At 38.3% G+C, this 16,128-nt stretch overlaps 1 protein-coding gene across 35 annotated transcripts in view; it reads left to right on the top strand.

Annotated features, from left to right (window-relative positions):
- CEP128 (centrosomal protein 128) overlaps positions 1 to 16,128 on the top strand; it is a 459,693-nt gene that overhangs the window by 251,442 nt on the left and 192,123 nt on the right. The window lies entirely within an intron of this gene.

Genomic DNA, 16,128 nt, shown 5'->3' with positions numbered 1-16,128 from the left:
CTTTCTGTTTTAAGAACTTTCCCTTTAGTTCTAGTCTCTCTGGTATTAACCATAAGAATAGTAAAAACAAACATAATTTTTTATAGTGTACAGTTTTGGGTGGTGTCATAATCATATAAATCACAATTTATATGATTAAAAAGCCATGCTGTGTATGGATCTTTTGGCTTGTGTTTTGCTGTATGTATTTGTGTTGCTTTACCTCTCAGAAAAACAATTTTTGCTTGATTTTAAAGAAATAGCTCTTATTATAGGTCACAAAATAAGCAGGTAGTTGCCACAGGTTTTCCAGGCAGCCTTTGGAAATTCATGGGCTCTGAACTCCCACTGCTTAGGTTTGACTCCTGATTCTACCACATTTGGACCCTGAGACACTCCCAACCTCACTATCCCTTAGTTGCCCATTTGTTAAGTGGAGTTAATAATGTTTACCTGGAAGGGTTGTTGTATCAAATGCACTAATACAGGCAAGTTGATTGAAACAGGAGCTAGAAAGTGTTCAGTAAATGTGAATTGCTGTTTTTACACATGACTTTCTGTTTTGGTTTTACTCTTATGAGACAGTGCTTGGTCCAAAGGCTACACTAAGGGAATGGGCAAGGGCAGCCATAGGAATACGATCAGGAGTGCATACACAAGGAATCAATAAATCATCTTTGAGCACTTGTAATGTCAAGGACAGATAGATGCACGGGAAAATGTGTTTTCCTTAATTCAGTGTTTAACTAATCTGATTTTCCTCTGGAATCTTGAACCTTTGGTTAATCATCCACTTAACAAATAATTGTCAAGTGCTGACTATAATGCTGGGCTCTATGCTTGAAAGTAGAGATACAGCAGTGAATAAAATCCACAGAAAGTCCTGCAGCTGTGTTGGTTATCTTCTATTGGCAGGAGACAGACAATAAACAAAAACAAGTCAATTATAGAGTATTTTAGAAGATAATAATTGCCGTGGGGAAAAAAAAGCAAAGAAGGCAAGAGGAATGCCAGTAAAGACAAAGTGTAATTTTAAATAAGGTCATCAGAGTTGGCTTCATTGAGAAAGTACCATTGGAATAAGGAATGCAAGGGAAAAATTTATGTGCAAAAATTACATGCGTATCCTAGGTGGAGAGAAGCACTAGTGCAAAGGCCCTGAGGCAGCTGTGTGCCCTGCGCTTTTGAGGAATGTCAGAGAAGCCACTGTGGCTGGACCTGAGTGAGCTAAGGGGACTGTGGTCGTGGAATTTGAGACATCCAGAGGAGTCCAAATGATGACAGCCTTTAGCTGAAAAAGCAAACCCTCCTTGTCTGATGTGGGAAGGCTGGTGGTGGAGCAGCGAAGGAACTTACTGGGAAAGAGTGAGCTGAAAGTCAGATCTAGTTTAAAATTTAAAACAGTCCTTTTTAGTCTGCCTTGGTCCAAGGACCAAGTCTGGACCATAGTCTCTCAGGTAACCTCGTCTGCATCCCAGCAGAGGTGCAGAAAGGTGCCCCTGTCTCCTCTGTCCCCGAGTGAAGCCCCTCATCCATTTGGTGGTTGCTTTTCCTCGGGTGCTCATTTCAAGGCTGGAGTCAGTCGCTGGTGTAGCTCATCGTCTGCCACATTTCATCTCGGGCGCTTTTGCGTGCAGCGCCAGCCAGCTTGATTTTGCCTCTACTTCCGCTGCTGCCGCCCTCCATTCCTCTCAGACCTGGATGTGCGTCCTGTTCGATTCCACAGAACCGTCTGCTGCGCGGCCTCGTTGACGTCGGTACCCTGGCCGGCCCTCGGCGGCTTCTGCTTCCCTCTGAGACTGCCCAGAACCAGAGGCTAATCAGTGGATTAAACCTCGGGTCCTCCTCACTGCAGACACCCTGCCTCCAAGGTGGTGGCTCTGCCGTCTGGGGCAGCCTGAAGGTCAGTCCCTTTTCAGATCCTTAACAAGGACCAGGAGCCCTGCCCTGCCTCGTGGTACCCTCGAGGATCTAATGAGCTGCTGCTGCTCTAGAAAGAGCAGGAGAAGGGAAATCTGCTCATGGATGAGACAGTCTTGTTTGGCTTCCTCTCTCTTCCCTGCTGCCCTTTAAGACAAGAAAGGGACAGTCTCGCTCATATATCATATCCTATTCCTGTTTGGATATCCCTTACATTAAAACTATATGGTCAGCAAGACAAACTTATCCCTTGGTGTGCTAAAATGGGAGACAGGTAGTATTTTCTCTGAAGCTGGTATTCAAACTAACAAGCCTATCTGACTCCATAAATCCTATTTTCTATGAAAGAAGCTGAATATTAGAGTGTTATTTTTCTTGGGATTCCTTAGGTCACAAAGTCCTAAAATACTAATTCAGGACGAAATTCTGAGTTACTGCTTGTAACCTCTACTCAGATAGATGCTTTGGAATGAACGTCTGTGTCTGAAAAGCCTACATTTTCAGAAATACAAATGGGAGAAAAATAATTTGAAAAATCTGTAGCCATTATGTATATGGTTTCTGAAATACCTTTAATTTTTTAAATAAATATAAGTACACAGTGAATAGCTTTCTTTGGTCATGTTTGATGGCATAACCATATGTCTGAATGGTTTTGACACCAAATGCTGAAGTGTATCTGGTTTTCAACTTTTGTCTTAACAACTCTTTGTTCAGTGAATCTTCTTGTAACCCTCCCTAAACTCTTGTTTAAGAAAATAAAACACAAAGTCTGCTTTAACAGATCTTCACATTTTGAGGTATGCAAGTAGAGCGGATGTTCCAGTGTTCTTCTGTATTTCTATTTTTAAATGTTAGTCTATTTTCTATTCAACATTTTCCAAGTGAGTCTGCATTATTAAAAACAAAATGCAAGTGCAGACAAAAAAGACAATGGCTGTGCCTTCTTATTTTAAGGACAGAATCTATTAAATAAGGTTTTTTGAATTTGATTTTAATGGTAATAATTTTGGAGAGGGAAAAATAGATAATGTGATAATACATCGTTAGAAATCCCTAATCTCTCATATTTCAAGATAGGTTTGAAAATATTTAGTTGGATGACTTAGATACATTTTGGAAGATATAATTATGGCACGAAAATAGAAAATCCATTAACTACTCCCAGTACCTCTAAATTCTTTTTATTGTGTAAGAAGAACAAGCATTATATTCCTAGTTCATCCATAAGATATGTTTTATAGTAAAGCTAAAATGAGAGAGGGAAACCTTGTATCTCTGAAAGATCACATTGATTTCCAGAGTTCTTACTTTCAATGTTTAGAAAGCTTTTCTATTTCTTAAATTTCAGTTGATGGCCTTTGGTAATTTGCTGTGACCCAGATTCAAAGAAACTGCTGATATCAAAGAGTCATGTCTTAGGTTTCATCCAGATGATGTACACAGTCCACTGATGGGGTCCAGTTTGAAAACCACCTTCTATCTTTGCCCCAAGTCTTGATCCCCTGCCTCAGTTATCCTCAGTGTCTTCTATCTCTTTATACTCATGTCCTTTCCTGCTTCCTTTCCTATTTGTATTGATGTGCTCAAGTCTGTTCTGTTCAAACAAACAGCCCCCTCTGAATCTCATACATCTCTAAGTACAGCTTTATTTTATTCCTATTTGAAGACCTCTGCAGAGCCATCTTGCTCATTGTTTTTTTTAAACTCCTCCCTTTTTTTCTTCAGCCTGCTGAAATTTGACTGTTTGACTTCTCATCTTACTGCTTTTGTGACGCTGCTGTCTTTGAGATCAGTAGTGGTTCCCTAATTGTGAATTCCTCAGGCCCCGCTTCAGTGGCTCGTTATCTCATCTCACTCTAGCCCTTGACATTGAGAGCTGTTCTCGTCTCAGCAAACTCTCTTGACACCACTTTTCTCTGCTTACTAAATATATTCCTAAACATTTCCCAAGCTCCTCTATCAGCTCCTTTTGCTCTATCCATCCCTCAATTTTTGCTGTTTCCTAAATATTGATTCTAGATCCTCATATTTTCATACCTCATGTGCTGCTTGGGAGATTGAGTCCACTCGCCTGTGTTTATATATCCAAATGCTCATGACCTCTAGCCACAACCTCTCCCACAGGACCCAGATTTGGGTCTCTCACTGTCTCTTAAATATATCAGGTTTGAATCTCCTACTGTCTCTCAAATATCTATCTACTTGAATATCTTGCAAGTATCTCAAATGCGTTGTGTCTAAGTATTAGCTTGCTATATTCTTCACGTACTGCTTTCTTTATTCCTTATTTGCTCACTCCATCAATGTAGAAACCTGCGGGTCTTCCCAGTTTCCTCTTAATCCACCCCTCCACTCCCTGCCCCGTGCCCTAGCCCCATCCCACTGGCCAAGTTATCACTAAGTGGTCCTCAGATGCCTTTTTCATAGCTTGAAAATTCATGCTCCTTACCTCCTCCACCAGGCTTCTTTCTCCCACCCCACTACCCCAGTTATTGCTGAACTGTTGTTCCAATTTTCCACATACCATGCATGGCACATTCCCTGTCTCAGTCTTTCCACCATGCAGTCTGTGATCTGTGATACCAGTCTGTTTGATTCACAAAGAATCCTGAAGATGTTTACGGCTACCTTAAAACCTTTCCGTAGTATTCTGTTGCATAAGGGACACATTATACAGTCCCTTTGAAAGTCTGTGTTTTGGGGGGATGTTGTCATGTTGAATGGCAGACAGGCAGCCACTCCCCACTGGTGGTCACAGCAGAGAGCTGGGGCAGCACCTGTGAACCTGACCTGACACCTGGGCTGGTCTCTTCCTTCCTGGCTCGGTGTTGTGTGCTCCCCCAGAACCGGGTCCCCGGAACCCAGGCATCCCCAGTTCTAACCGCCTCAAAGTCTCTTTTTTAAAAATTTTCAATTGAAGGATAATTTCTTTACATCAGAATCTCTAAGTACTGTTGCTCTTCCAGACACCTTGCCCTCCAGCAACACCAACTTTAATTGAACCCATCCTGCATTTTCATAGTATAAACCTTCGGAAATACTTTTTTCTGTTTCAGGTTCCATCTTCACCTACTGGTGAATTTCTCAAAGCTCAACATATGTTTCCAACTCTCTGCAACATTGCCTGGCCTTTGCCCAGCCTCTGTCTGGACCAGTGAAGAAAGTTCTGACTCAGTGTTCCCCAAACCCGGTCTTCTCCTTTATGAGTTAATCTATTTTTATACTTTCTAATTCTTCTGTCTTTTCACATTTTCCACAGTAGGCAACCTCTTTCTCGTGGGCCCAAATGCAACCCCTGCAACCAGTTTCTCTCTGTGACAAGTTTTGCTCTCAGCAACATCTCTACTCCTTTTCCTTTGTTTATTATACTTTCCCATTCACAAACTGTTAATAATAGGATTACCCTGATAGTTTAAGCAACAAGCAAAACTTAGTTACAGTTAATATACACAAATCACGCAAGTGAAAACTCCTGCCATGTGGGAAAAAAATAGAATTTTGAACTGAAGAGCCTAAAACATTTGTGGAAGAAAACACAGACATACCACTTCATTCCTCTTCATCCTCAGATGTCCCTTCCCCTTAGTGAAAATCACTCAGTTGCATCCAACTCTTTGCCACCCCATGGACTGTGGCACGCCAGGCCTCCCTGTCCATCACCAACTCCAGAGTTTACTCAAACTCATGTACATCAAGTCAGTGATGCCATCCAACCATCTCATCCTCTGTCATCCCCTTCTCTTCCTGCCTTCAGTTTTTCCTAGCATCAGGGTCTTTTCCAGTGAGTCAGTTTCATAAGGTGGACAAATTATTGGAGTTTCAGCTTCAACATCAGCCCTTCCAGTGAATATTCAGTACTGAGTTCCTTTAAGATGGACTGGTTGGATCTCCTTGCAATCCAAGGGACTCTCAAGAGTCTTCTCTAACACCACAGTTCAAAAGCATCAATTCTTTGGTGCTCAGCTTTCTTTATAGTCCAACTCTCACATCCATACATGACTACTGGAAAAACCATAGCTTTGACTAGGCAGACCTTTGTTGGCAACGTAACATCTCTGCTTTTTAATATGCTGTCTAGATTGGTCATAACTTTCTTTCCAGGGAGCAAGTGTCTTTTAATTTCATGGCTGCAATCACCATCTGCAGTGATTTTGGAGCCCCTAAAAATAAAGTCTGTCACTGTTTCCATTGCTTTCCCATTTATTTGCAATGAAGTGATGGGACCAGATGCCATGATCTTAGTTTTCTGAATGTTGAGTTTTAAGCCAACTTTTTCACTCTCCTCTTTCACTTTCATCAAGAGGTTCTTTAGTTCCTTTTCACTTTCTGCCATAAGGGTAGTGTCATCTGCATATCTGAGTTTATTGATATTTCTCCTGGCAATCTAGATTCCAGCTTGTGCTTCCTCCAGCCCAGCATTTCTCATGATGTACTCTGCATATAAGTTAAATAAGCAGGGTGACAATATACAGCCTTGACATACTCCTTTCCCTCCTTGGAATCAGTCTGTTGTTCCATGTCCAGTTCTAACTGTTGCTTCCTGACCCGCATACAGATTTCTCAGGAGGCAAGGCCAAGGTGGTCTGGTATTCCTATCTCTTTAAGAATTTTCCAAGTTTGTTGTGATCCACATAGTCAATAGCTTTGGATTGTACAGACCATGGACTTCTCCAGGTCAGAATACTGGAGTGAGTAGCCCTTCCTTTCTTCAGGGGATCTTCCCAACCCAGGGATCGAACCCAGGTGTCCCGCATTGCAGGCAGATTCTTTACCAACTGAGCCACAAGGGAAGCCCATTAGACTCTGATGTTAGAATCTAATGTAAATTGAAAATGATTTCTTATTTAATTGCAGTGTTTTTCTTCAAAATTATTGTTTTTTTCAGGTATATGTTTATTTTGCTCATGCAAACAATAGCATTTCAACCAAATAGTTGAATATGCACTATGATCTGTCCTAGGGACAAAAAAATTTTTAAGTGGGAAATTGTGGTCTAAGTTTCAAACAACTGAGTTAAAGATAGAGTTAAACATATTAGTAAGTGTGGAGGTGCCCTTTTGTAATATTTTTTTAATTTTAGATTTCATAACTTAATATTGGACACTTTCTTGTTCCCTCTGGGCCCTTTATTTAAATAAAGAAGTAGAGTCTCTCATTCTTGTTTTATAGAGCATCTTTAAAATATTTGATGACTTTTTTTTTCCCCTAGCAAAAATAATGTAATCGTTTATTTTTAATGATCAAAAATAAATTCCCTATAGGAAAAAAAAAGTTGGATTTCAGGTGGAGCTTTGGAAGAGTACTTTTACATCTCATTAAAGGATAAAGTCAGTTAAAGGATAAAGTCAGTTTTTTGAGAATAAACTCCAAATGTCAGGACTGTGGCTTCTGAAATAGAACAAAGCTATTTACAACCTGTATTTTCTGAGAGCAAGTGCATAAACGACATAGAGGTGTGGTTTTCTTTCCAACTGACATGATTAAATTGTGATCCTAAAGTGAAATATTAGCAGTGGAATGGAAATTTGTGTCTTTGTTATGGGGGACTTGAAAACAAATTGAACTAGTAAATAGGCCTTAGATTTCATCTAAAATATGAATATTTCATTGAACTGTTGTTCTGCAGAATTTAGGAAATCTAGTGTATGCTGCTGCCAGTTTTTTCAAATCCGTTGAGACCTCCTGAGTATCTCAGACATTTGTTATTCAAAGTTTGGTCTATGAACCAACAGCATTTGCGATATCTGAGAGATTATTAGAAGTATAGAATCACATACTGAAGCCTGTGTGGTGTATGCTAAGTTGCTTCAGTCATGTCTGACTCTTTGCAATCCCATGGACTGTAACCCACCGGCTCCTCTGCTCATGGGATTCTCCAGGCAAGAATACTGGAGTGGGTCACCATGCCCTCCTCCAGGGGATCTTCCCTGAATCAGGAATTGAACTCACATCTCTTACTTCTTCTGCATTGGCAGGCAGGTTCTTTAACACTAGCGCCACCTTTGAAGACCATCACTTTATTCATGTCTGACTCTTTGTGACCCTGTGAATTGTAGCCCACCAGGCTCTTCTGTCCATGGGATTCTCCTGGCAAGAATACTGGTGTGGATTGCCATACCCTTCCCGATTTATACTCTGCACTTTGACAAGATCTCCAAGTGATTCAAATGCACATTAAAGTATGAGAAACAGTGCTGTAGACCAGTGGGATATTTATGCTGTCAGATTAGAGAAAGATAGGAAGCCTTCTTGTCCAAACGGTTCAGGGCAATTCCAGAGTATCTTAGCAAACTCTGGAGGTGAGCTGATGTGTGGAGGATTGTGTGAACCACTCAGAATCATGTTGTTTTAAATCCGGAAGTATCCTCAAAGATGATCTAGTTCAACTATCCTCTTTTTATAACTAGAAATCTAAGTCCTCCCAAATAAAATATTTATTGAATAAAGTTTGTTGTTGCCTGAGATCATAGTCTGCCTACCATAATCTAGAGTAATTTGTTCCATAATTACTCTGGTGAACTAGATGTAGAGAACAACATTCCATGCTTGTGCTTTTTATTTTTACCTGGGAAGTTTTCACCAGTCTCCAGAATCCAGTGACATCAGGTCATGCAGACATTCTTCTATGGCTGTTATGATAGCCAGTTTTCATGTGAATTGCTCAGTTTATACTTTTAACATTCAGAGTGCATAACCTTTCTTTGGTATGTATGGTACCTATGATAACCACATGACTAATTGAATTCAATAGGTTGATTTTACCTTTTTGTCAGAGCTTGCTGCAGTTTATGGGATTGCAAAGAACTGGATATGACTTAGCAACTGAACCAGAGTTTATCTGAGATTTGCCAGTTTACAGATGACTATTGGATGTCGATTTCTGGATGTGATACAGAATCATGAAGTTTTTCTCTTTCAAAATTTCTCAGCCAGCAAATTTCATCTGCCACTTAGCTCACTTCACCAACTTCCCTTCCATTTCATAACATGCTGATACCTCCTTGTGGCTGGATTGTATGTCCTGGTCTTTCCTGACAGCTAGCCACAATTTTTCTGTTTCAACAAACTGTCAAATCCCCAAATCTAATTTTCACTTTTTGTTCAAAACCCTTCTAGGTGGATGATTCCGTTCAGTTCAGTCTCTCAGTCGTGTCCGACTCTTTGTGACCCCATGGACTGCAGCACGCCAGGCTTCCCTGTCCATCACCAACTCCCAAAACTTGCTCAAACGCATGTCCATCGAGTCCGTGATACCATCCAACCATCTCAAGCTATGTTGTCCCTCCTCCTGCCTTCAATCTTTCCCAGCATCAGGGTCTCTTCCAATGAGTCAGTTGTTTGCATCAGATGGCCAAAGTACTGGAGTTTCAGCTTCAGCATCAATCCTTCCAATGAAATTCAGGACTGATTTCCTTTAGGATTGACAGGTTTGATCTCCTTGCAGTCCAAGGGACTCTCAAGAGTCTTCTCCAACACCACAGTTCAAAAGCATCAATTCTTTGGTGCTCAGCTTTCTTTATAGTACAACTATCACATCCATACATGACTACTGGAAAAACCATAGGTTTGACCAGACAGACCTTTGTCAGGAAGATAATGTCTCTGCTTAATAATATGCTGTCTAGGTTGGTCATAGCTTTTCTTCCAAGAGGCAAGCGTCTTTTAATTTCATGGCTGCAGTCACCATCTGCAGTGATTTGGGAGCCCAAGAAGGTAAAGTCTGTCACTGTTTCCATTGTTTCCTAGTTTTCTGAATGTTGAGTTTTAAGCCAACTTTTTCACTCTCCTCTTTCACTTTCATCAAGAGGCTCTTTAGTTCTTCTCTTTCTGCCATAAGTATGGTGTCATCTGCATATCTGAGATTATTGATATTTCTCCCAGAAATCTTGATTCCAGCTTGTGCTTCATCCAGTCTAGCATTTCTCATGATGTACTCTGCATATAAGTTAAAGAAGCATGATGACAATATACAGCCTTGACGTACTCCTTTCCCGATTTGGAACCAGTCTTTTTTTCCATGTCCAGTTCTAACTGTTGCTTCTTCACTTGCATATAGGTTTCTCATGAAGCAGGTCAGGTGGTCTGCTATTCCCATGTCTTTAAGAATTTTCCACAGTTTGTTGTGATCCACACAGTCAAAGACTTTGGCATAGTCAATAAAACAGAAGTAGATGTTTTTCTGGGACTCTCTTTGCTTTTTCAATGATCCGACGGATGTTGGCAATTTGATCTCTGGTTCCTCTGCCTTTTCTATATCTGCTTGACCAGTATTATTTTTTACTAAACAGATAATTGACTCCGGTGATTAATATCATTTGTCTTTTTCAGCTTATAATAAGTTTTAAAGTAAATTTCACCCCATTTAAAGAAGAAAAATAAAGACATTCTTAATGTATCTGTTGGGAAGGCCAGGAGTCTAAGAAGAGTTTATATCTGTACTTTTGAAAGTGAAGTTGCTCAGTCATATCTGACTCTTTGCAACCCCATGGACTGTAGCCTACCAGGCTTCTCCATCCATGGGACTTTCCAGGCAAGAGTACTGGAGTAGATTGCCATTTCCTTCTCCAGTGGATCTTCCCAAACCAGGGATTGAATCCGGGTCTCCCGCATTGTAGGCAGACGCTTTACCGTCTGAGCCACTGGGTATGTGGATTCTAGTACAAAATTTCTGTCTTAATATTTTAAAACGAGTTGATGCTACATGTACTTACAGGTCACAATACATGTTTTAATTTAATGAACAAAAGTTTGTAGACTTATTTAATAGCCTACTGTTAGAGTACATTTGTGCTGTGATAGAGAATAGGAAAGACATTACAATATTGTCCTTTTTTCACAGATGTTACTAAGAGTATGTTTGTGTTTTAAAATTCTGTGGCAAATCTTTAAAGTTATATTTCTAACACTGGTTACTTATTTTTAGTGAATGGGAAAATGCAAGAAAAATTTTCTGACCTGTGAATTCATCTTATTTACCGTCTTTCATTTAATAATTAGTATTTCAGAATTCTGTATAATGAAATCATTTTGAGTTCCAAAGTGGATTTATTATAAAGAGACATCAGTTCAGTAAAGGGATGTGGGGAAGCCATAAACTAGTAGTTATTTAAGTAAGGTGTTAAATCAAATATTGATAGTTGAATTTGTTGTTAATAAATTGTTAAAGTGAGTCCTTGTACACTGATTTGAAGTTGCACACACATGAAAGCAAATATATTTTCTTATCACTTAGGTATGTGTCATGATGTAGGTTATTTTTTTTTTCTTACTCTTGTCTTATAATATCTTGGGCAGTGTGTTTGCAATGATTTTATCTACACCTGGGCCAACCAATGTGAGAAATTTAATTTCCAGAAGACTGAAGCCACTTATCATCAAACTGTCTTCCTGACTAACATAACAAGGATGTATGTCTGCCTAACTCTGTTTTCTGTCAGTCATAAATATAAAGCAGTATGAAACAATGAATCTGATTTAAACATTAAGCTCTGTACTTAAAAAATGTGGAACAACTTACTAAAATGACCACTTTACTAATGCAAGTGGAAGGGGTTAGAACAGGACCATTGGTTGATATTTTCAAGATTGCCATGTCTTGTATTGAGTATCATACACCTACTCTCTTACTTTAGTACATTTCCCTCTCTTATCCTTTGCACAAGTTGCTATATGATTTTTTTTTAAAAGAGTATATAATTTAGGAAATCACTATAATTTGACTCTAAATATTTTAATATATAAATTAATTCATGGATGCATAAATTAAGAATGCTTTTCCTTTAAAATATTTTTACATATTATCCATTTTAGGAAAGAACTTCCTTGACCTCTAATATAATAAGCCTGTTATATTATGCACAAATTATATATATATGTGTATATATATGCATAAATGTATAAACTGCTCAAAGCCTAATGCTTTGTATTCTGAGTCTTATCATATGTTCAATATAATTTTGCATAATTTAAATACAGTTGTTATCGCCTGTATAGTAGACTGGAATTTGGAATAGTACTTAAATCTGTAGCAGTTTGAGTAGCATAGGATTCTTGCCACTGTTCTTGCCTCTTTAATGCCAAGAACCTCTTTCTAGTGATTGGCCCTCTAAATTCATTTGCTCCTTTCATTTCAGTGATGCCTCCAAATTGTAGACTGATGTAGCTTGATCTCTTTCTTTAGATTGTGAGATCTCTTTCTCTTAGATTGTGAGAAACTTGAGGATTAGATGTGTTTCATATCTTCTTTTTACTTCCAGTGCTTGGTATATTGTGAGGTACCCTAACAGTTTCTTGATGGATGTTTTGGGATAATTATGTTTCCTGGAAGATTTCTACCTTATGACCGCCTCAATTTTTAACTCTTGGTCTTTTTTCTTGTCTTCATTTAAAGTCTCCCCAGAAAAGGATTTACTATAACTCAGATCTGATGGTAAAAAACTGTATAGATTACATTCTAGTACAGTAATTATGCTAAAGTATACTGAATTTATCTGATTTAGCCATTCCAAGGCTTTATGAAGCAAGAACTAGTCTCACTTGTTTTCCTACAGATATAGAGTTAGAATGATAATTCTGCTATTGTTTTTAAACCACCATCAGGGAATATTTACAGCGTTTTAATACCATTCTATTTGTTGTCATCAACTAATAGGAAGGTGAATGGGGAATTGGGTTCCCGTGAGCTTCCTGTGTGATGCCTTAATATGATTTAACAGTCAGGGAAACAAAATAAATACGAAAATTTGTTTGGTACAGAAACATTAGTTCATCTGGGTTTGGAAACTTGCAAAGAGCTTCTTGCTAAAGTTGATGCTATTTATTAAGTTATAGTAGAGAGTGTTGATTTCATTTATTTTTATTAATGAATATAAAATAGGCTAGTGAATAACTGAATTTATGCATTCTTATTCTGTTGGCAAGGCTATTTTTACAAAGAGAGCAAAGTAGCAGAGAGCATGGAATGAAGGTTATTGTGGATTCTGGACCAGACCGAGTAAAATCACTAAGCATAAGGAGCGGAAAAAATTAGAGAACTCATGAGTTACTGATCATCTAGAAACATTTTTTGTTGTTTCAAATAAAGTTAACATATTTAATACCCATTCTAATGAGTATACTGTACTCATTCAGCTCAGTTCAGTCGCTCAGTCGTGTGCGACTCTTTGCGACCCCATGAATTGCAGCACGCCAGGCCTCCCTGTCCATCACCAACTCCCGGAGTCTACCCAAACCCATGTCCATCGAGTCAGTGATGCCGTCCAACCATCTCATCCTCTGTCGTCCCCTTCTCCTCCTGCCCCCAATCCTACCCAGCATCAGGGTCTTTTCCAATGAGTCAACTCTTCACATGAGGTGGCCAAGTATTGGAGTTTCAGCTTCAACATCAGTCCTTCCAATGAACACCCAGGATTGATTTCCTTTAGGATGGATTGATTGGATCTCCTTGCAGTCCAAGGGACTCTCAAGAGTCTTCTCCAACACCACAATTCAAAGGCATCAATTCTGCGGTGCTCAGCTTTCTTCACCATCCAACTCTCACGTCCATACATGACCACTGGAAAAACCATAGCCTTGACTAGACGGACTTTTGTTGGCAAAGTAATGTCTCTGCTTTTCAATATGCTATCTAGGTTGGCCATAACCTTCCTTCCAAGGAGTAAGCATCTTTTAATTTCATGGCTGCAATCACCATCAGCAGTGATTTTGGAGCCCAAAAAGATAAAGTCTGACACTGTTTGAACTGAATGAGTATAGAGTTTGGAGAAGTGTCCATTTTGATAAAGGGTATATATTTAAGGAAGAGGTTAAATTGAAACCCTGGCATGTGTGTATTTTATAAAAGCTCTGACAGAGAACTAGACATATAATCAGAGACTTAATTTATTAAAAGTCAAGCCAGAATAAGGTAAAGTAACTATTAGAGAGAAAGGAGGTAAATAATCGGTTTAAGGCTTTTCATACAGGGATTTTTAAAAATCTTAATTCCTAGTCTATACATACTATATATGTCACCTGGAAAAATAGCTATTATGTATTTAGTTGTTTTTTTTTTTAAGAATGTTATATATCATCAGGTTAATAGCAGACATTCACCGATCAGGTGTTCAAGCATGAGTAATCTCCTTTTGGGGGAGAGTTCACACTTATCTTTTTAGCTTCTAACTGGTTAATCTCATACTTATTTAGAGTAGCCTTTTTTTTTTTTTGGGTACTGTAGTTAGAAAATTTTCTGTTAAGCATTGTAAAAGTGCTTTTGATATTTTTGATAGATGATCTCTTATGTGAACGTAGCATTTGAGTTATTTCCTTTCACAGCAGGATTACATATTATCCCCAATGATTGTATCCAAGAAAAAAGTGATAGAGCGTCTTAATCTGCTGTATACATGCTATTCTATTTTGTTTTAATTGAAATGGGGCTCTCAGGTCACCTGTGGGAATCCATGCTAACTGATGGGCAGTTCTTCATGTCTGCAGCTGCTGTGTATTTTTCCCTTGAGCGTATATATCTCTTAAAGAGTAACTGTCCATGCTGAAAATAGAGAGTGGACAGCAGTTGATAAATAGCCTTTCCTTAAGCCAAGAAAATCTGAAAAATATAGATTAATTCATCCTAGTTTTCTGTATTATAGACTCAATAATTCTACAACATATGGAAAGATGTCTTTTAAAAACGTATTTTTGAGCAACCAAGCATTTTTCTTGCTAAAGCTCCTGAATTGTTTGTTGTATTAATGCCAGTCTAATACCCCAATTACAATGGAGGCTTTGTGGTTTAATATATTGTGAGATAAATAATACTGTTCTGTTTTTTTATATGTATCTATATCTTTCATTTTATTTTTTCGTTAGGCTCCACCACACTTAAACAGGGCTTTCTTGGTGTCTCAGATGATAAAGAATCTGCCTGCAATGCAGGAGACCCAGGTTCAATCCCTGGGTTGGGAAGATCCCCTGGAGAAGGCAGTGGCCAACCCACTTTAATATTCTTGCCTGGAGAATTCCGTGAACAGTGCAGCCTGGCGGCCTGCAGTCCATGGGGTCACAAAGAGTCAGACAAGACTGAGCAACTAACACTTTCACTTTCCACACTTAAGCAAGTTCCGTGTTTCCTGTGGTCTAGTTTGTTTCTTGAGGAAAAATTCTTTTTCCTTTAAATATACAAAGGGTTCTGTTTCTTATGTAATTGAAGCAACTTCCTTAAATTATTATTTTATTTTTACCTAAATAACATTACTTTCTTTAACACTGTTGTATATTTTTGGTTAAATTCACTTTCTTTGGATTAAAACAATCTAGGTGGAAAAATTGCTTTCTAGCTCTTTTAAAGAGCTTCAATATGGCTATAGCTATAGATAAGGAACAGATTATAAACAGACAAAATGCAGAAAAATATTCATGAATGCATACATGCTTCCAGTTTAGGAAATGTGTAAGTACACTCTTTGTAAGTAATTTAATGATAAAGCTACTTCATATATTAAAAACCTTATCTTAGATGTAGTGCTTTTCCAGTTTGGCTTCCAAAGTTCTCAATTATGAGGCCACTATCATTTACCTTACTGTCTTCTCTGTAATAAAGGAAGCTCAGTGACAGTATATGTGGTTGAAATAAAGTAAAGCAAGTTAGCATGAACTGTATCCCTTGTATTCTATCTCATACATACATATATAAATGTATCACACATACATTTTTGAGACCTATCTTTTTATTCATTTGAAACTGTAGCATTTTCTAAGGCTCAATAAAGAAATTTTCTTAAAATTAAGCTCTTAAACATTTTATTTTACTTGTTCAAAAATATGTTTTTCATTTGACTGAATATTTTCAGAAGCTCCCAATCCATTTTATGGAAGTAATGAGATATGTCACAGACTTTGAGTGCTATAGGATCACTTGTTGGTGAGCAGAAGTAGAAAATATTTATAAAGATGTGATATCTAAATTCTCTGTAATAAGGATGATGATGGTGAATAATCACTACCATAATAACATTATTCATAGCTGTTGGCTATGCACTAAGCGTAGCATAGTATTTAATTGCTTTTAGTAATCCTTTTAAATGTCCTTTGATTTTGATATTATTATATATTTAGTTCAGATATCACAACTGATATGGGTCAAAGCTAGGACTGGAGTCCAAGTTTTCTGATTGAAACCTTTTAGCTCTTTATCTGTCTTCTGCACCAAAAACACATACATTTTTCAAAGTGGAATAAAAAATA

The sequence above is a fragment of the Giraffa tippelskirchi genome, chromosome 7, assembly GCF_054371585.1.
Source record: "Giraffa tippelskirchi isolate mGirTip1 chromosome 7, T2T-mGirTip1v1.2.pri, whole genome shotgun sequence".
Classification (NCBI taxonomy): domain Eukaryota; kingdom Metazoa; phylum Chordata; class Mammalia; order Artiodactyla; family Giraffidae; genus Giraffa; species Giraffa tippelskirchi.
This window is presented reverse-complemented; position numbering and strand designations above follow the sequence as displayed.